The 17253-nt window shown below is 36.7% G+C and overlaps 1 pseudogene; it reads left to right on the top strand.

Moving 5' to 3' along the window:
* The first annotated feature begins 5503 nt into the window (after nt 1-5503).
* Nucleotides 5504-17253, top strand: part of LOC125929454 (transmembrane protein 223-like) — a 46653-nt pseudogene continuing 34903 nt past the window's right edge.

Below are 17253 nucleotides of genomic sequence, written 5' to 3'. Positions count from 1 at the left end.
ATGTTGGATGTCTCCAACAGCTTTGGATGAAGCAATAGATGACACAGTAGCATTAGGAGATGTGGAGCAGCCAGTGGACTGTGTGCCAGGAGCATTAGAAGACTATAAGAGTGTTATCCAGAAGTCATTTTAGAAAATTTTTTCAAGTTTTTTTTTCCAATTTACCTAAATAAAGCCAAGTTACATGGGCATATCTATTACATATACTATATTAATGCATTTCTACTCTGACATGTTCAAAGAATGATTTGTACCTTTTGCTTCCTTGTGTATTGTGGTACTGTCACATACTTGTCTCTGAAGAGCTCAAATCACATCATGAACCCTAGTATATTCACCTCACCCTACACTCCAAGTAGATATTAAAAACTCTAAATGTATACAGAGAGAAAAGTTCTTATTCTGGGAGGCCAGTGCCCACCCTCATAATCTAGGACAAATCAGCAGCAAAATTAGGTCATAAGAGAGAAGCCAGTAGAAACGCTTTCTTGCTCTTTGCATAGTAACAAAAAGCCCCAAATTCAATTCCTAAGAAATAAGGGGCTGAGATAGAGCCATTACAAATGGACAAAGTTGGAGTGAAAGATACAATAAAAATACAAGTAACGATGGCTAGGCCAACAAACAAAAGCCCAAATAAATTAAAGCTGAGGCCTAAAGAAAAATAATGTAATTGTGTTACTGAATGACATAGCACCTTCAGTTAACACAATCCTTGCATATGCAAAACATTGAGACAGACAAATGTTAAATAAACAAAGGTGGGTGTAGGAATATTAATGTCCAACAAGAAATAATTCAAAATGAAATTAATATAGAGGGTCAAAAGGGATATTTTGAATTGGTAAGAACCTACTCAGAATACAGAACAGTCCTAAACCTATGTGTACTTAGCAATATGGTTTCAGAACATATAAAGCAAAGACTAATAGAAACATCCACACACAAAAATTCCACAATAACAACCTTTTTAATATACTGAACTCACAAATACATCAAGAAGCCAAAAGAAAAAAAAGGAAATAAAATTTAGATGAATCAAGTAACAAATACCATGAATAATCAAACTTATTTAGAGCTTTCTTCTTTTCATTCTTTTCATCATCCATGAAACGTTTATAAACATTAATCTTGGATTTTACCACAAAGGAAATCTTAACAAATCCCAAAAACTAAAATCATATAGTCTATATTCACTGACTAAAAAAATAAATTTTGAAATTAAAGAAAAAGATATGCAGAAGAAATATGTTCATTTGGGATCTCTTTTCTGAGATCTTTTTTTTAGTATGAAGAGGAAATCTTAACTGAAATTACACCCTACTTAGAAATGAACATTAGTAAAAACCCTGCATATTAACATCCGTAGAGCCACTAAAGAATACTCCAAAGAAAATATTTTACACTAAATGTGTACATTAAAAAATAGACTGAGAGTAAATTAAACATTCAACTGAATATGTTGAAAAATAAGCAGTAAGACAAAGAAAATACAAATAATAATGATTAAGTCAAAATTAATATAAGAATGCAAATAAATAACAGAAAATTAAAAGTGATCATTAAAACCAAAGTCTTCTAATTTGAAAAGACCAATACTTTGACAAACATGTGTCAAATTTAATCAAGTAAAGAGAGACAAACCACAATTAATATTAGTAGTAAGAAAGGAGTCAGAGCTACACATATAGAGAGTACATATAAGGAAACACCAGGTAAAACTTGATACTAATAAATCTGAAAATATAGGTGAATATTATGCTAGGAAAACATAAATTATCTAATTGAAACAAAAATAAATAGAAAATGCAGAAAAACTAAAAATGATAAAAGATCATGAAAGAAATTTTAAATGACTCTAAAAGGCATATACCTAAATATTTTACAGGTGTATTTGATTATGGAATATAAATATAGAACATGGAAAAACATGGAAATATCTATAACTCATTTTATTAGGCTTTTATAACTTTGGAACACAAATCAGACAAGGTGGGAAATAGTTATATAGGCTATTCTCATAAACATAGATTTTAAAATCCCAAATAAACTATACATCAAATTGTGAAAATTGATACACTAGTAATACACCATGATAAATATAGTTTATCGTATTTTTGTTCAATATTAGAAAATCCATTACCATAGTTTACTAGATTAACATATTAAGAGAAAAAATATAACCTATACACCAAGTATGATAAAAACACTTGATGAGTCAATGCCAATTCCTGATCAAAATAAAACAAAGTAGAGACTATAAAGTTTCTTAAGATTAAAAATAAATCTGCTAGAAACGTATAGCAAACATGACATTGATAGAAAAACATTAGAATTCCCACTAAGTCAGGAATGAGAGATGTATGCCATTTATGCACAATTTCTAAAGTGACTATGAAATTTTTGCCTAAAACAGAACATTTCTGAGAATTAAAGTGTAAGCATTAATTATATTAACACAGTGGCTTTACCCGGGGCAACTACTTGCACCTGCACTGTTCTGGGAAAACCAGATCAGGCTCGCTCTAACTCACTACTATTTAACGTGATACTCGAAGTGCTAGATAAAATCTAAGTCAAGAAAGAGAAAGTAGATTTTAATAATTTAAAGAAACAAATCTATTAGCAGATTCATTAACCTATAAGATCTGAAACAAGGAATAAAATCTTAAATGTAATGTGGAAAGACAAAAAAGAAAAAAGTAGTGATGAGTTTGTGACTTTGGGCATGTGATTTCATGTCACAGGTTGTTCATGAGCACTGTAAAGTCTGCTAAACTAGTAGAGAAAGTTGAAGACATAAACATAGTAATTTTTTAATTGTGAAAAGAAAAAGAACAGTGAAGTGTGCCTGACAAAGAGGAAGTAAGAGGGAAAGGTGTGGGTGAGATCCACATCTTGAAACACTTCCCAAGGAGGTTTCCAAAGAAAAATCTGAAGGCTCAATAGGACTGACCCAATGCATACAAGAGAATAAAACTTTTAGGCACAAGGAACAGCACATCTACTGACACAAGAAAGTACCTGGTGTGTTCAAGAAGGTTCACCATTAGCTTAATTTGTCTAGGCCTTCTTGGGAGAATTAAATGAGAAAATGTACATGAAGTGAAGTGCACAGTGTTTGGCACAGAGTATGTTCCTGCAATGCTAGTTGCTGCAGTAGCAGTAGCCATATAGTGATAGTAGTGTTAGATGTTTAGACTTAATAAAATATCATATAAAGTATGAAACACATATGATCCTACACTAGTGCAAAATTGGTTATTGCTACTTTTATTCCTGAGCACATATGCATCTTTCTCTAATAGTTGGAACACAAATAAATTCAACCAATCAGAATTCATAAGCATCGTAATCATCCATGGTTCTCTCTCTCTCTCTCTCTCTCTCTCTCTCTCTCCCTTTCTCTCCCTCTCTCTCACATATGCACAAGCTCACAACCATTTACTGTAGCAAATATCAGAACTAAATGTAAGAAAGAAGTTGATATAAACATTTACAACCAAATTAGATTAAATGAAAAGGTGAATTAATAAATCACCTCTGGTTAGTAACTAATTAAATAACACCCAATAAGAACAAAAAAGAATGGGAGGGAATGTAGCAAAGACTTGGCATTTGAACTGGGATACTTAAAACTGGGAAGGGAAAAAAAGGAAGGACTTTAGAATACAAACTACATTGTGTATGACTTTGGTAAAGAGTCTTCTTCAGTTCTGGAGCTTTCTCCATGCAGATAATCCCCCTTCCCTAGACCTTCCTGCTTCTTCTGTAAGCCAGAACAGTTGTTTTAGTTCAATGTTTCTAAGATTTTCAGTTATGCAAGGGCTTATATGCCATTAAGAGAGTATATGTATCCATTTTAATTTCTCTCTTTTTTTATTGTGGCAATAGCATTTATCATGAGATCTACCCTTTCAAAAAAATTTTAAGTGTATAATACAGTATTGTTAACTATAGGCACAATGTTGAACTTGACCAGGAAAAAGCTCTCTAGAACTTTTTGTTCTTGTGTTACTAAAACTTTATACCCAATGAATAGCAACTCTTTACTTTTCCCAACCCATTCCCCTGGTAACCACCAATCTACCCTCTGAGTTTGACTATTTGAGATACGTCATATAAGTGGAATCTTACAGTATTTGTCCTTTTGTGACTAGGTTATTTCAATAGCATGAAGTCCTCAAAGTTCACCAGGTTTGTTATAAAAAACAGCACTTCCTTCCTTTTTATGCTGAATAACATTCCATTGTATTTATATATAACATTTTCTTATCCATTCATCTGTTGGACATTTAGGTTGTTTCCAAATCTTGGTTATTGTAAATAACTAAAAAGGAATTAAATATTTAAATCCATGTTACCCAATACCCTTCTAGAGGCTTGCTTTCTCCTTCCTTCTTTCCTTCCTTCCTTTTATTTTTTTTAAATAAACTTTATTTATTTTTGAGAGAGAGAGAGAGAGGGAGCAGGGGAGGGGAAGAGAGAGGGAGAGAGACAGAGAATCCCAAGCAGGCTCCACTCTGACTGACGGGGCTCAGAATCACCAATCATTAGATCATGACCCCAGCCTAAGGAAGAGTCCTGTGCTTCTGGGACTGAGCCACCTAGGCGCCCCTCTCCTTCCTTCCTTTTAAGAGAAGGCTGTACCTTTATTGGCAAGCAGTCTATAAAGCTACTGCACTGGGTGGCTCAGACATTGGGCCAACCATGCTTTTAAGCCTCAGGTAGTATTCAATCATCTCAGGCTTGTCTTCCACCTGGTTGAAGGCCGGGCTGTTGCAGAAGCCCACTACCTGGGGCTGGAAGTCCAGATAGGCCCGCAGGTGCATTTTCCCACCTGGCCGCCTCCCAGGGCGGTGCCTCGCTGCGCGCTCTGCGCACGCGCTGTAGCAGGGCGTCTGCGACCCCCTCCGGCTCTAGCGGGTCCCAGAGCGCCAAGGCAGCCTCAGCCGGGGTAGGCGGTGTCGAGCTCCACTCCAAGGTAGGTGAACTTGCCCAAGTTCCACTTCTTCCCCGGCTCCACTTCCGTCATCTTGTCTGTTCTTCGGGAAACTTGTTTCCACCGCATTTGTTTCACATATAAATGTTTAAAAGAATTCATTCCCGGTTGCCCGGCGGCTCTGATCCCTCACCCTTGTGCACACAGCTCCTGACCTGTTTCCCCAGGGCCAGTTCAAAACGGAACCTGTTCACAGCCATTTTCACAGCAGGCAAGCAGTGCACGGGAGGGAGGGGAAGAAGGTCAGAAGAGGGCGGCAGTCCTGCCCGGGTTCCAGCCGGAGGGCGGCCCCGGGAGGGGACTGGACGCACTCCAGAGGGTATAGGGGACGCCTCAGGTGTCGAACCCACAATAACCGGCACCGGGAGAGGCTGCGGAGGACCCGGGAGGCGGGCTGGTGGAAAGTTTCACAATTCTGCCTTTGTGGGGACGTCTAGAGGGCACCAAGAGCCTCGCTCATCTTGGCAGAAAAATTGACCCTAGTGTTGGGAAGTCGCAGAAATGCCAGGGACACTGAGAGCAGGACGGGATGAGCAGCTGGTAAGAATGAGATGCATGGGTTCGGAACACCTTCATTCATTCCCCTAAACACTGTGAGGCCTCAAGTCGCTTTGGGTTTAAACACGAACGTGTCTGGTTTAATTTAGAGACAAATCATGAACATTTTAAGTTATAAGCAACTTGATTATTTAAACTCCAAATATACTCTTTACACAAATCATGAAGGCAGGTTGTCTTTGTCATATGTAGTGTCATTTCAACCTACGTTTAAATTACATTTAATATATAAAGTAAGTATCAAATAATCTTGTCTTATTTTGTCATCCAAATATGGATTTTTCTTCCAAAAATATAAATTTTAACAAGTTTTTTGATCAATGGAAAAGAGTTGAAATATCTCTTTATATGTAATTCATTCAAATAACAAATACTTAATAGGTGCATGGTATGTGCCAGGGCACTTTTCTAGATTCTGGCAGGTCCAGCAATGAACAAAACAAAAATTATGTTTACATGGGCCTTCCTTTTTATTATGAATAGGAATGTATGTGGGGGAGGGCGGGGGGAAGAGACCAAAAATAAATTTAAAGCAAAGTCTAGTATATATTAGAAAATAATAAGTAATGTGGAGAAAAATAAATTGGGTAAAGGAGAAACATTCAAGAAAGAGGAGTAATTTTAAGTAAGTTCATCAGCAAAGATTTAACTTCTAGGTAATATCTGAGCAAACACTTGAAGAAGGTACAGAAGCAAATCATGAGCATACCTAGGGAAAGAATGTGCCAGACTGAGGAAATGATAAATACAAAGACCCAGAGAAAAGAATAAGTCTGAAAATGTTAGGAGCTGCACCAAGTCTAATGTGGCTGAGGGACTGATCCTGCAGTAGCTGATGATGCCAGTAAGCCCAGAGTCCACTCATATAGCGGCTTCCACGCCATTAAAAGGAGTTTGGCTTCTACTTTTAGGGCTTTTAGCAAAATAATAACTTTATATAATTTATTTTAAGAGGACCATTCTGGAATCCCTGGAATAAATGTTTAGAAAGCAATTAGTAAGCAGCGAGTTTGTTAAGAATCAATTGAAATTAACAGACAAGAAACTGAAAGTGAATTATAAACCATGGTGGTAGCAGTGGAAGTCACAAGAAAGGGGTGATACTTTGTATGTCTGTGTAGGATGGATGCCTCAAGATTTGTTGATGGACTAGATGTGAGCTGCTAAAGAAAGAAGAGTTGAGAATGACTTCAAGGTTTTTTGACCAGGATTGAGCTCCCTCTGAGTTGAGAAAGGCTGCAGTTGGAACAGATTTTGGAAGAAGAATCAGGACATGTTGAAGTTGAGATGTGTCTTAGGGAAGATGTGGATATTAGGGTTTAGAGCTCAGGGAAAAAGTCAGGGCTGGAGCTGTAAAACATGTATCAATTACTGAAGACAATTCAAGAGCAAATCCTATTACAGTTGACCTTTGAACAACATAGGTTTGGGAGCTGAGAAATGACACATTCCCTTTCTTCAAAGGTGCCCACATGTCTCACATGGGCAGTTGACTGTATGAGATATACTTACACAGGAGAGGTGGTAGTCAATCAACTCTAATAGCTTGTCCCTTGCATTAGCCTAGCGAGACTATTCTATTAACAGCATTTTAACCAATTATCTTTGGAATATACAACATTACATTTCTAAGTAACTCTGACAACTGTTTACCTATATAATCCTAATTGTTTGATAACCAGAGCAATTAGTTAAACCTGTAAATCATTAAAAATAGAAGGGACCATCAAGATCACTTACTAAAGTTGATTATTAACACATTTCTGGATGTGCATGTATCTAGGAACTAACACTGTGAAGGGAACACATAGAGTCAGAAAATAAACACAGCTATAAGGCATTCATTTTTTATTAAAACAATCACATGTGCATTATGGGATAGAATGCAAATAAACCCATGTGAATTTTATTTTATTTATTTTATTTTATTTTAATTTTTTTAACTTGTATTTATTTTTGAGAGAGACAGAGACAGAGTGTGAGTTGGGGAGGGGCAGAGAGAGAGGGTGAAACAGAATCCAAAGCAGGCTCCAGGCTCCAAGCTGTCAGCATAGAGCCTGATGCGGGGCTCATACTCAGGAACCATGAGATCATGACCTGAGCTGAAGTCAGACGCTTAACCAACGGAGCCACCCAGGCACCCCAAACCCATATGAATTTTAAAGACAAAACAGAAGATGTGAAGTAATCTCATGTGTTCCCATTCCTCTGCTGTGACGAAGACTTTGAGAAACATTGTTTCCCATTCTCTCATTGTCCTTGATATTAGAGTCCACAAACCCAAAATGTCATTTAAAGTTTGCATACCCCTTATATGAACAACCCACAGTTGACATCATCCTTCTGGGGAAAAACTGAGAGTTTTACCCCTAAGATCAGGAACAAGACAAGGATGTCCACTCTCACCACTTTTATTCAACGTATTCAAAGTCCTAGCCACAGCAATCAGATAACAAAAAGAAATAAAAGGCATCCAAATCAGTAAGGAACAAGTAAAACTTCCACTGTTTGCAGATGACATGATACTATATATAGAAAACCTAACAGACACCACCAAAAAAAAAAAAAAAAAGACTTCTAGAACTGATAAACAAATTCAGTAAAGTCTTAAGATACAATATCAATGTACAGAAATCTGTTGCATTTCTATACACCGCTAATGAAGCACAAAGAGAAATTAAGAAAACAATCCCATTTACACTGGCACCCAAAATAATAAGATACCTAGTAATAAACCTAACCAAAGAGGTGAAAGACCTGTACACTGAAAACTATAAAACACTGATGAAAGAAATTGAGGACCACAATTACTCAGCAATCAAAATGAATGAAATCTTTCCATTTACAACAACGTGGATGGAACTAGAGTGCATTATGCTAAGTGAAATAAGTCAGAGAAAGACAAATATCGTATGATTTCACTCATATGTGGAATTTAATATACAAAACAGATGAACATAAGGGAAGGGAAGCAAAAGTAATTTTAAAATAGATAGGGAGACAAACCATGATAGGCTCTTAAATACAGAGAATAAACTGAGGGTTGCTGGAGGGGTGTTGGATGGGGTGGATGGGCTACATGGGTGATAGGCATTAAGAAGGACACTTGTTGGGATGAGCACTGGGTGTTATATGTAAGTGATGAATCACTGAATTCTATTCCTGAAATTATTACAACACTATATGTTAACTACCTTGGACTCAAATTTTTAAAAATTAATTTTAAAAAAGGAAAAAAGTTGAGGACCACAAAGAAATGCAGATATTCTACGTCCATGAGTTGGAAGAACAAATATTGTTAAAATGTCTATACTCCCCAAAGCAATCTACACATGTAATGCAATCTCAAAGTACCAACAGCATTTTTCATAGAACTAGAACAAGCAATTCTAAAATTTGTATGGAACCACAGAAATCCCTGAATAGCCAAAGCCATCCTGAAAAACCAAAGCAAAACTAGAAGCATCACAGTTTTGTACTTCAAGTTACATATTACAAAGCTGTAGTGATCAAAACAGTATGGTACTGGCACTAAAATAGTCACATAGATCAATGGAACAGAATAGAAAACCTAGAAATAAACCTACAACTATATGGTCAATTAATCTTCGACAAAGCAGTAAGGAATATCCAATGGGAAAAAGACAGTCTCTTCAACAAATGGTGTTGGGAAAACTGGACCACTTTCTTACATCATACACAAAAATAAATTCAAAATGAATTAAGGACCTAAATGTGAGACCTGAAACCATAAGAATCCTAGAAGAGAACACAGGCAGGCAGTAACTTTTGTGACATCAGCCATAGTAACATTTTTCTGGATAGGTCCCCTGAGGAAAGGGAAAGGAAAGTAAACTATTGGGACTATATTGAATTAAAACATTCTGTGAAGTGTAGGAAACAATCAATAAAACTAAAAGGCAACCTACTGAATAGTAAAATATATTTGCAAATGTTATAGCCAATAAGGGGTTAGTATTCAAAATATATAAAGAATTGATAAAATTCAACACCCAAAACACAAATAATACAATTTAAAAAAAATGGGCAGAAGACGTGAACATTTTTCCAGTGAAGACATACATATGGCCAATAGACATGTAAAACTTTCCATTAAGGAAATGCAAATCAGAACTATAATGAGATATCACTTTATACCTGTCAGAGTGGCTAAAACCAATAACACAAGAAACAACACATGTTGGCAAGGATGTGGAGATAGAGGAACATTCATGCACCGTTGGGAATACAAACTGGTACAGCCACTGTGGAAGAGAGTGTGGAGTTTCCTTAAAAAGTTAAAAATAGAACCACAATCCAGCAGTCACACTACTGGGTATTTACCCAAAGAATACAAAAACACTAAATCGAAGGGATACGTACACCCCTACATTTATACTAGCATTATTTACAATAGCAATTACAAAAATATGGAAGCAGAAGAGGTGGTTACACACACACACACACACACACACACACACAGGAATATTATTCAGCCATAAAAAGAATGAAAAATTTCCATTTGCAATGACCTGGATGGAGCTAGAGAGTATAATGCTAAGCAAAATAAGTCCAAGAAAGACAAAACACCAAACGATTTCACTCCAGTGAGAATTTAAGATACAAAACAAATAAGCAAAGGGGAGAAAAAGTGCAACAATTCAAGAAAATAGACTCTTAAAGGTAGAGAACAAATTGATGGTTATGGGATGGGGGTATGGGTTAAATAGATGATGAGGATTAAGGGGTGCACTTGTTGTAATGAGTTCTGGGTGATGTATGGAATTTTGGAATCACTATATTGTACACCTGAAATTCATATAACACTGTATGTTAACTGACTGGAATTAAAATAATAACTTAAAAAAATAAAGTTTGCATGACCTTGGGCAAGAGTGTTCTATGTCTTATTTGACTCACGCCGATAATATCCACCATAAGGGGTGGTTATGAGGATCAAATGTAACAATTTATGTTAAACACTTAGCACAGTGCTTGGCAACATAGTGTCTAAATATGAGCTCTTCATTCTGGGCTCTTCCTCCACCAGAGATGAGATTGTAGAGAGCATGGCTCATTTATTCAGTACCACAATTAATTCATGAAAGAGTCAGGACCAGGAAAAGGAAAGATGGAGCATCTGCTGTGTGTCGTAACTGGACGTAGAACATATGTAATGTCACTTAATCTATACAGAAGCCCTTGTGAATTAGACTAGAGCCCATTTCCTAGCTCACATTCCAGTGGCTTTCTGCTACAGCATGCAGCTTCTCTGGTTTGGATCCTCTGCCTGCTCAACATGTAATTGCATTAGCTTCCATTGACAGAGAGGCTCACAGAGACATTCACATCTAATTTGCCCTCTTGCTGTAGCCTCTCTCCTGCTTATCATACTGACAGGTGGCTCGAAAATCATAAATGGATGGGGTTCAGGAGAGGCAGAGCAGAGCAGCTGGCAGGCCAAGGTTAGGAAGACACTCTGGTTCAAATGATTTGTGAGATTGGAATCAGATTTGAAAATCTTTCTCTCTCTCAGCTTCTTTCCTAGAGAGAATAATTTAGGAAGATCCCAAATGACTTCTCGCTTTTTTTTTTTTAAATAACGAATATCATATGCTTATGCAGTTGCCAACTTGGAAAACACTAGCAGCAAAGGAGTGAGACATGCTATATAGCAGCAGTATTCTCCAGAGATGAGTCTGACACACTTCTGGCTCAGAAGCCTGGGGCAAGCGATTGTAGCCACTCCTAACATCATCCATCTGTGGACAATATGCTAAAAATCCGTTCTGCCAACAGATGGGCAAGGCTGCACGTGATAGTATCTATACACCCATGGAAAATGGTCCTCTTTCAAGATTATTCCATTATACCCTTTCTTGCCCTAGCAGGGACCATTTTGATTACTGTGTGTTAATTCCTTTTCATCAACACATGCCTCTGCTGCTCAGGAAGCACATGCAAAGCATCCAGAGAGACATTAAGAGTTAAGAAACATGCACAATCTGAATCAGGCAAACAACTGAATATAAATTCACCTTGCCATGCATCTGGCATTGACTGAAGTGACAAGTTGTGTTTGGACAGAGAATGGGCAGAGAGGAAGAAGAGCTAAGGAGAAAGCTTAGACATTTTTTCACTAACATTGTATTTTAGGGTTTTTATTAGATCAAGAGTTCCTGAATTCAGCCAAAATTCCTGGCAAATGAAAGAAATAGAGGGTTAGCCCAGGTGTTTCAGAGGACTTAGTATGACAAGTTTTCTATGAAGAGTAATGGAATTGGGCGCCTGGGTGGCTCAGTCAGTAGAGTGTGTGACTTCAGCTCAGGTCATGATCTCACAGCTCGTGAGATCTGTGCTGACAGCTCTGTGCTGACAGCTTGGAGCCTGGAGTGTGCTTCAGATTCTGTGTCTCCCTCTCTGCCCCTTCTCTGCTTTTGCTCTCTCTGTCTGTCTGTCTGTCTCTCTCTCTCTCTCTCTCTCAAAAATAAATAAACATTAAAAAATTTTAAAAAAAACAATGGAATTAACGTCTTTCACTTCTGTTTACCAACAGTACCAGCTCTACTTACTGACGTCAGAATTCTCATCAGTAAGATCCTCCTTTGCAGGATGAATGGTAGCTAAAAAAATATAATGTTTGTGATCAGTGCCATTCATGAGTTGTTAATTATTATTATTAACTTTAATAATAATATTTTATCCTAAATAGCATTTGCATTAGCTTTTTGACAGAAACACCATCAGACAGCTAATATTCTGGAAAGCTAAAACTTGAACTAAGTCTTCTAACTTCAAGTCCCAATGTAAGGGCTATCTTCATGACACCTGATTGCCTCCTCCTTTTAATTGAACTCTTCTACATCTCAGAAATTTGCAAAAGAAGTTGCCACTTCAGGTCACAAGTGTGCATGGCTAAGTGTGTCCATTTGCTAGAGAAGTACAGTTATACATTCAACCATTTTTCTCACCTTTCCCTTTGTGTCTGCATCTCCCCAGAATGGCATTAGCTGTAGCTGCTTTGGTTACATAGATTGGAGTATAAGAAATCACTGTGAAAGCAGAAGTACTCTTGGTCTGAATAAATACTAGATAAACAGTAAATTAAAAGGCAAAGTGTAACCTGGATGGATCTGTCAGGCCTGAGTTAAAATTTGAGTCCCATCACCAACTGGCTGTGCAGTCTTAGGCCAAGTCATTTTATTTCCCTGAGTCATAGTTTTATTTTCTGTAAAATGAGATGACAATAATTCTATCTCAAGGTTGTCCAAATGATAAAATAATGTAATAATATAAATTCCTTTGGAATTATAAAGAACTGTAAAATAATTCGCTGTTTACTGTTATACTAGGTGTTAAAATACTAAAATGTTTCTGCCAAATCTGTTGTCCACTCCATTGCTCAGTCAAAACAATTGCTTGTTTCTTCTCTTTCCTTCTTTCCTCTTTCATACCTTCATAACTATCATTTGATGTACATTTAAAATACAGAATCAGAACACTTCACAGCAATGTACTTGCACCTGGTTCAAGATACCATTATCACTTGCCTGGATTTCAGCAAAAGTCTTCTAATTGGTCTCTGCTTTCACGTTAAATCCCCTCCCCACACCCCAACGTATTTCAACACAATAGCGAGAGGGATTCCTTTAAAATAAAAGTTGGATCCTGACAGTCCTTTGCTTAAAACCTTCCAAGACCCTCTCATATTACTGAGAATAAAAGCCAAATCTTTACAATAGCCTTCAAGGTCTTTTCATTTCTTAAGGTATCTTGCTAATGAATCAGAACATTTGTGTCAATACAATTCTTTGTCTCAGAAGACTACTTACAAGACAATGAAACCTTATTCACCTCCAATTTTAACCTCCCACGGGGCTTGGCTTGATCCTCTCTATCTGTTATTATTTCCTTTTTTGTTAATAAGACACAGCTTTGGATCAGGCTCTCAAAACTCTACCTGCCTTTCAACATGGGCAGCATCAGGTACCCACGTGGAATTTTCCAAAGCTCAGGAGAATCATGTTATAGGCAAGTCAAGGGAAGGAACAGAGTTGACCTCTGGTGTAAGCCCAAACAGATGATGCTACAGTGTCAGACCTCTATGCCTGTGCACACAGTGCTCCCTTTGCCCAGACTCATATTTCTCAGTTGTCACTTGTCAAAATCCCACCCAGTAGTAAAAACTGAACTTAAATGCCACTGCCTTCCTAGACCCTCACCTAATCTGTCCAGTCAAGAGTGGTTGTTCCTTCTTCTGCTCCACCAAAGTTTTTCCTTCTAGTTTAGCATGTGAATCATTTTCTGCATTCTAATCCAGTGAATATGTCTGCTAAGTACTGATTGATTGTCCCTTCCCTGATGACAGAATTAGTCACAGTGGCTCCTATAACATAATTCTCAAGGCAAGTAGGAAGAAAGTTCTTCAGAATTTCAGAGTAAACTAAAAGGGAATGGGAGAGGATAACACTTCCCTGCAGTGTAAAATGTCTTCTCAGAGAGATCTGTGCTTTCAACTTCCCCAGCTCCCTCCTCTGCCTCTCACTTCAGTATATTAACTGTATTAGAAAAGCTGTAGACTAGACCACTGATTCCTAGAAGCAGGCTAGGGAGAGTCATTCAGCAGAATCATCTGGGGGCAATTTTCAATACATGGATTCCTGGGCTACTTCTCTTTAAGTCCCCATAAATTCAGGTTAAGTAGATCTGGGCCAGGACCTAGGTATAAGATTTAGCATCGAATAATTAGCAAATTTTTGCAATAACTGACTTGGGGGCTAATTTTAATATTTTTTAAAGAGAAGATGGGAAGTATAGATGATATGGGGGAAAGGGAAAAAGAAAAAAAACAAATGTGGAAAGGTCAGTATGAACCCAGCATGCCACCAGAGAGAAGGTGGCATCTAGCTAGAGGATGTGATTTTCCAATTTAAGCTCGTTTTGTTTTTGTCTTACCATTATATTCACTAATAACTCTCAAATAAAATTTTGGTTTAGTGTTTAGGTCACCCTCAGGGAATGAATATGTAGGCCAAGTATTATAGTATCCTTTCCTTCGGAAGTTCTATGTCTCAGTGTAAATTAATAAGTTGACATCATAATAACTATACATTGGTCAGTGTAGACTTGTTTACTGCAAGTCTGCTCTAAGACACATCTGTTATCATTAGGTTGACAAAATCAAGTTTCAGAATCTGTAAACCTGTAGGCCTTGGAAGAAAGGACCAAGCAGAATTCACCCCATTAAAAACCTATACATTAGTAGCTAGTGGAAACCTCTAAATATCCCACTATGTTTTACTCATTAATATATTACTAATACATGATAAATGAAAGATAGAGAAGAGCTGGAGACCTAGATACATACAGATCTTGACTCTGTGACTTATTTGCTTTGTAATATGGTCAATGGCAAATGCTGCTTAAATGCTCTACTCCTATGTCCTAGGCAGTGTCCTTGACATCTTACACACCTCATCCTATTTCATTATCTCACCTACCCTGCAAAAGACTTATTATGTGGCAGATACTACTAGATTCCTACATGTTAGTAATTCTCTCCTTTTCCTCAGAAAGGGAGCCCCAATTTGATTTTAGGTTCTCAATGCATTAAATGTATACAAAATGACTGGAGTTCTAGCAACTATCATGGATTCAGGATGACTTTAAGGATGCAAGCCACTTGTTAAGGATGCAGAATAGATATGGCCTGGGGTTCCTGGGAATACTAGAAAACACTGTATATTCCATGTATGGTCTCCCTCTGTGATTCTTGTATATAATAAACAAACAAACAAACAAACAAACTACCATAACTATATGCTGCTAGACATAATCCAAAGTACTACAGAACTAGATTCTTATTTTACATGGAGGAAACCAAGTACAGAGAGATTGAGTAACCTACTTGAGATGACACAGCTAAGTACTGAGCAGAAATTCTTCACTGGCAATATGATTCTAAGGCCAATGTCCTTGAATCTCTGCTTTATGACTTAAAAAAAAAAAGATATTTTGCTTTTACATTTGGTATAGACCAGGCAAACTTATATCTGTTGATATTTTTATGTGCCATACATTATGCTAGGTATTGTCAACATATACTGTATTATCTCATTTATCCATTATGCTTTGTTTTTTTTTTATATCTAAAAACTAGGTGATTTAAGTACATTCTCTCTTCTTTTAATCTCTATGAACTGAAACCAAAGACCTTTTCATATAGTCTAGCAGGAAACACTTGCTAATCTATAGCCAATGGTTGACTAAGATCTTTTCTGAAAGTCATGCAGAAAATAATCTCTTCATCTTTGATAAACATCATACATGAGATTTAAACAAGGCAAACTTGTTCTTGTCCTTTGTTTCCCTTTCAAAGCCACTCACATATTGGGGAAAACTTAAGACCTATTCAAAATAGGATAAAATAAAATAAAAGTAAGTAGCTCTCTGCCAGAGGAAAGAGATGAGAAAAGAGAAAGGCTTGTTATCTAAAGCAGCAACTCTACATTTTATTAAATAACTAAATAAGGGTTAAATAAAGAAGAAACACACACACACACACCATAAAAATAGAGCATGTAAAAACCAAAATTAGAGAATTTAGTAAACACCATACTCCACTCTATATTTAAGTAAAATTAAACTGTTGAGTATTTAAAAAATTAGTGGTGTCTTAAAAAAATAAACAAGAAGAAAAGTGATTATTTAAGCTCAGGATTAAAAAAAAAATTTTTTCAGGGGTGCCTAGGTGGCTCAGTCAGTTAAGCATCCAGCTTTGGCTCAGGTCATGATCTCATGTTCTGTGAATTCAAGCCCCGCATCAGGCTCTGTGCTAACAGCTCAGAGCCTGGAGCCTGCTTTGTATTCTGTGTCTCCCTTTCTCTCTGTCCCTCCCCACTCATACTCTATCTCTCTCTCAAAATAATAACATTAGAAAAAAAGTTTTAAAGAAAATAAATTTAAAAAAGATTTGCTAAGGATAGAAGTATAAAAAAGATTTGCTAAGGATAGAAGTAAAGGAGATTGCAAAGGGAAAAATCAATAGATTTTATTATTAAGAAAAATTGAATACAAATACAAATGACAAGAGGAAAATGTTGAATTTTTATGAGAAGTGAAAGAATTACACATCACAATGATAAATAATTGTTTCTAGCACATTAGCAAACATTTAAATGATAGCACTTAATATTAGGAGAAAGGCAATTAAATAAGCATCTTTATACACTGATAGTGGGGAGATGAAATATACAGCTCTAAAAACAATTTTGGCAATGGCTATTTACCCAAGAATTTAGAACAAAATTTACATGCAAGTATTTTCGTTTTTTCAAATATTTTACCAGGTGTGACCTTTGACTCCTTTTTTATGTATAAAGGCCACTCTTAAATTATGAATATTTACTTCCATTGAAAATATTTATTTAAAAAAATGCACAACAGGCTCTCTAGACTTTCAGGAAAGATTTGGTAATGATAGGTTTGGCAGCAAAAGCTTGAAGTTCCCCAGTGGACTACTTAGAAGTACTGTAAAATCCTTTAGAGTATGAATGTTCTAGTATGACTGGGAGAAGGGTCTCATTCATTCATTTACTTATCCATTCAACAAATGGTGTTTATTATATGTTGTGTATGAAGTATGGTGCTAGGCGCTAAGGATGCAATGGTGAACAGAAAACATGGGAAGGTGG

This window comes from Panthera uncia, chromosome D1 (genome assembly GCF_023721935.1).
Source record: "Panthera uncia isolate 11264 chromosome D1, Puncia_PCG_1.0, whole genome shotgun sequence".
Lineage (NCBI taxonomy): Eukaryota > Metazoa > Chordata > Mammalia > Carnivora > Felidae > Panthera > Panthera uncia.
This window is presented reverse-complemented; position numbering and strand designations above follow the sequence as displayed.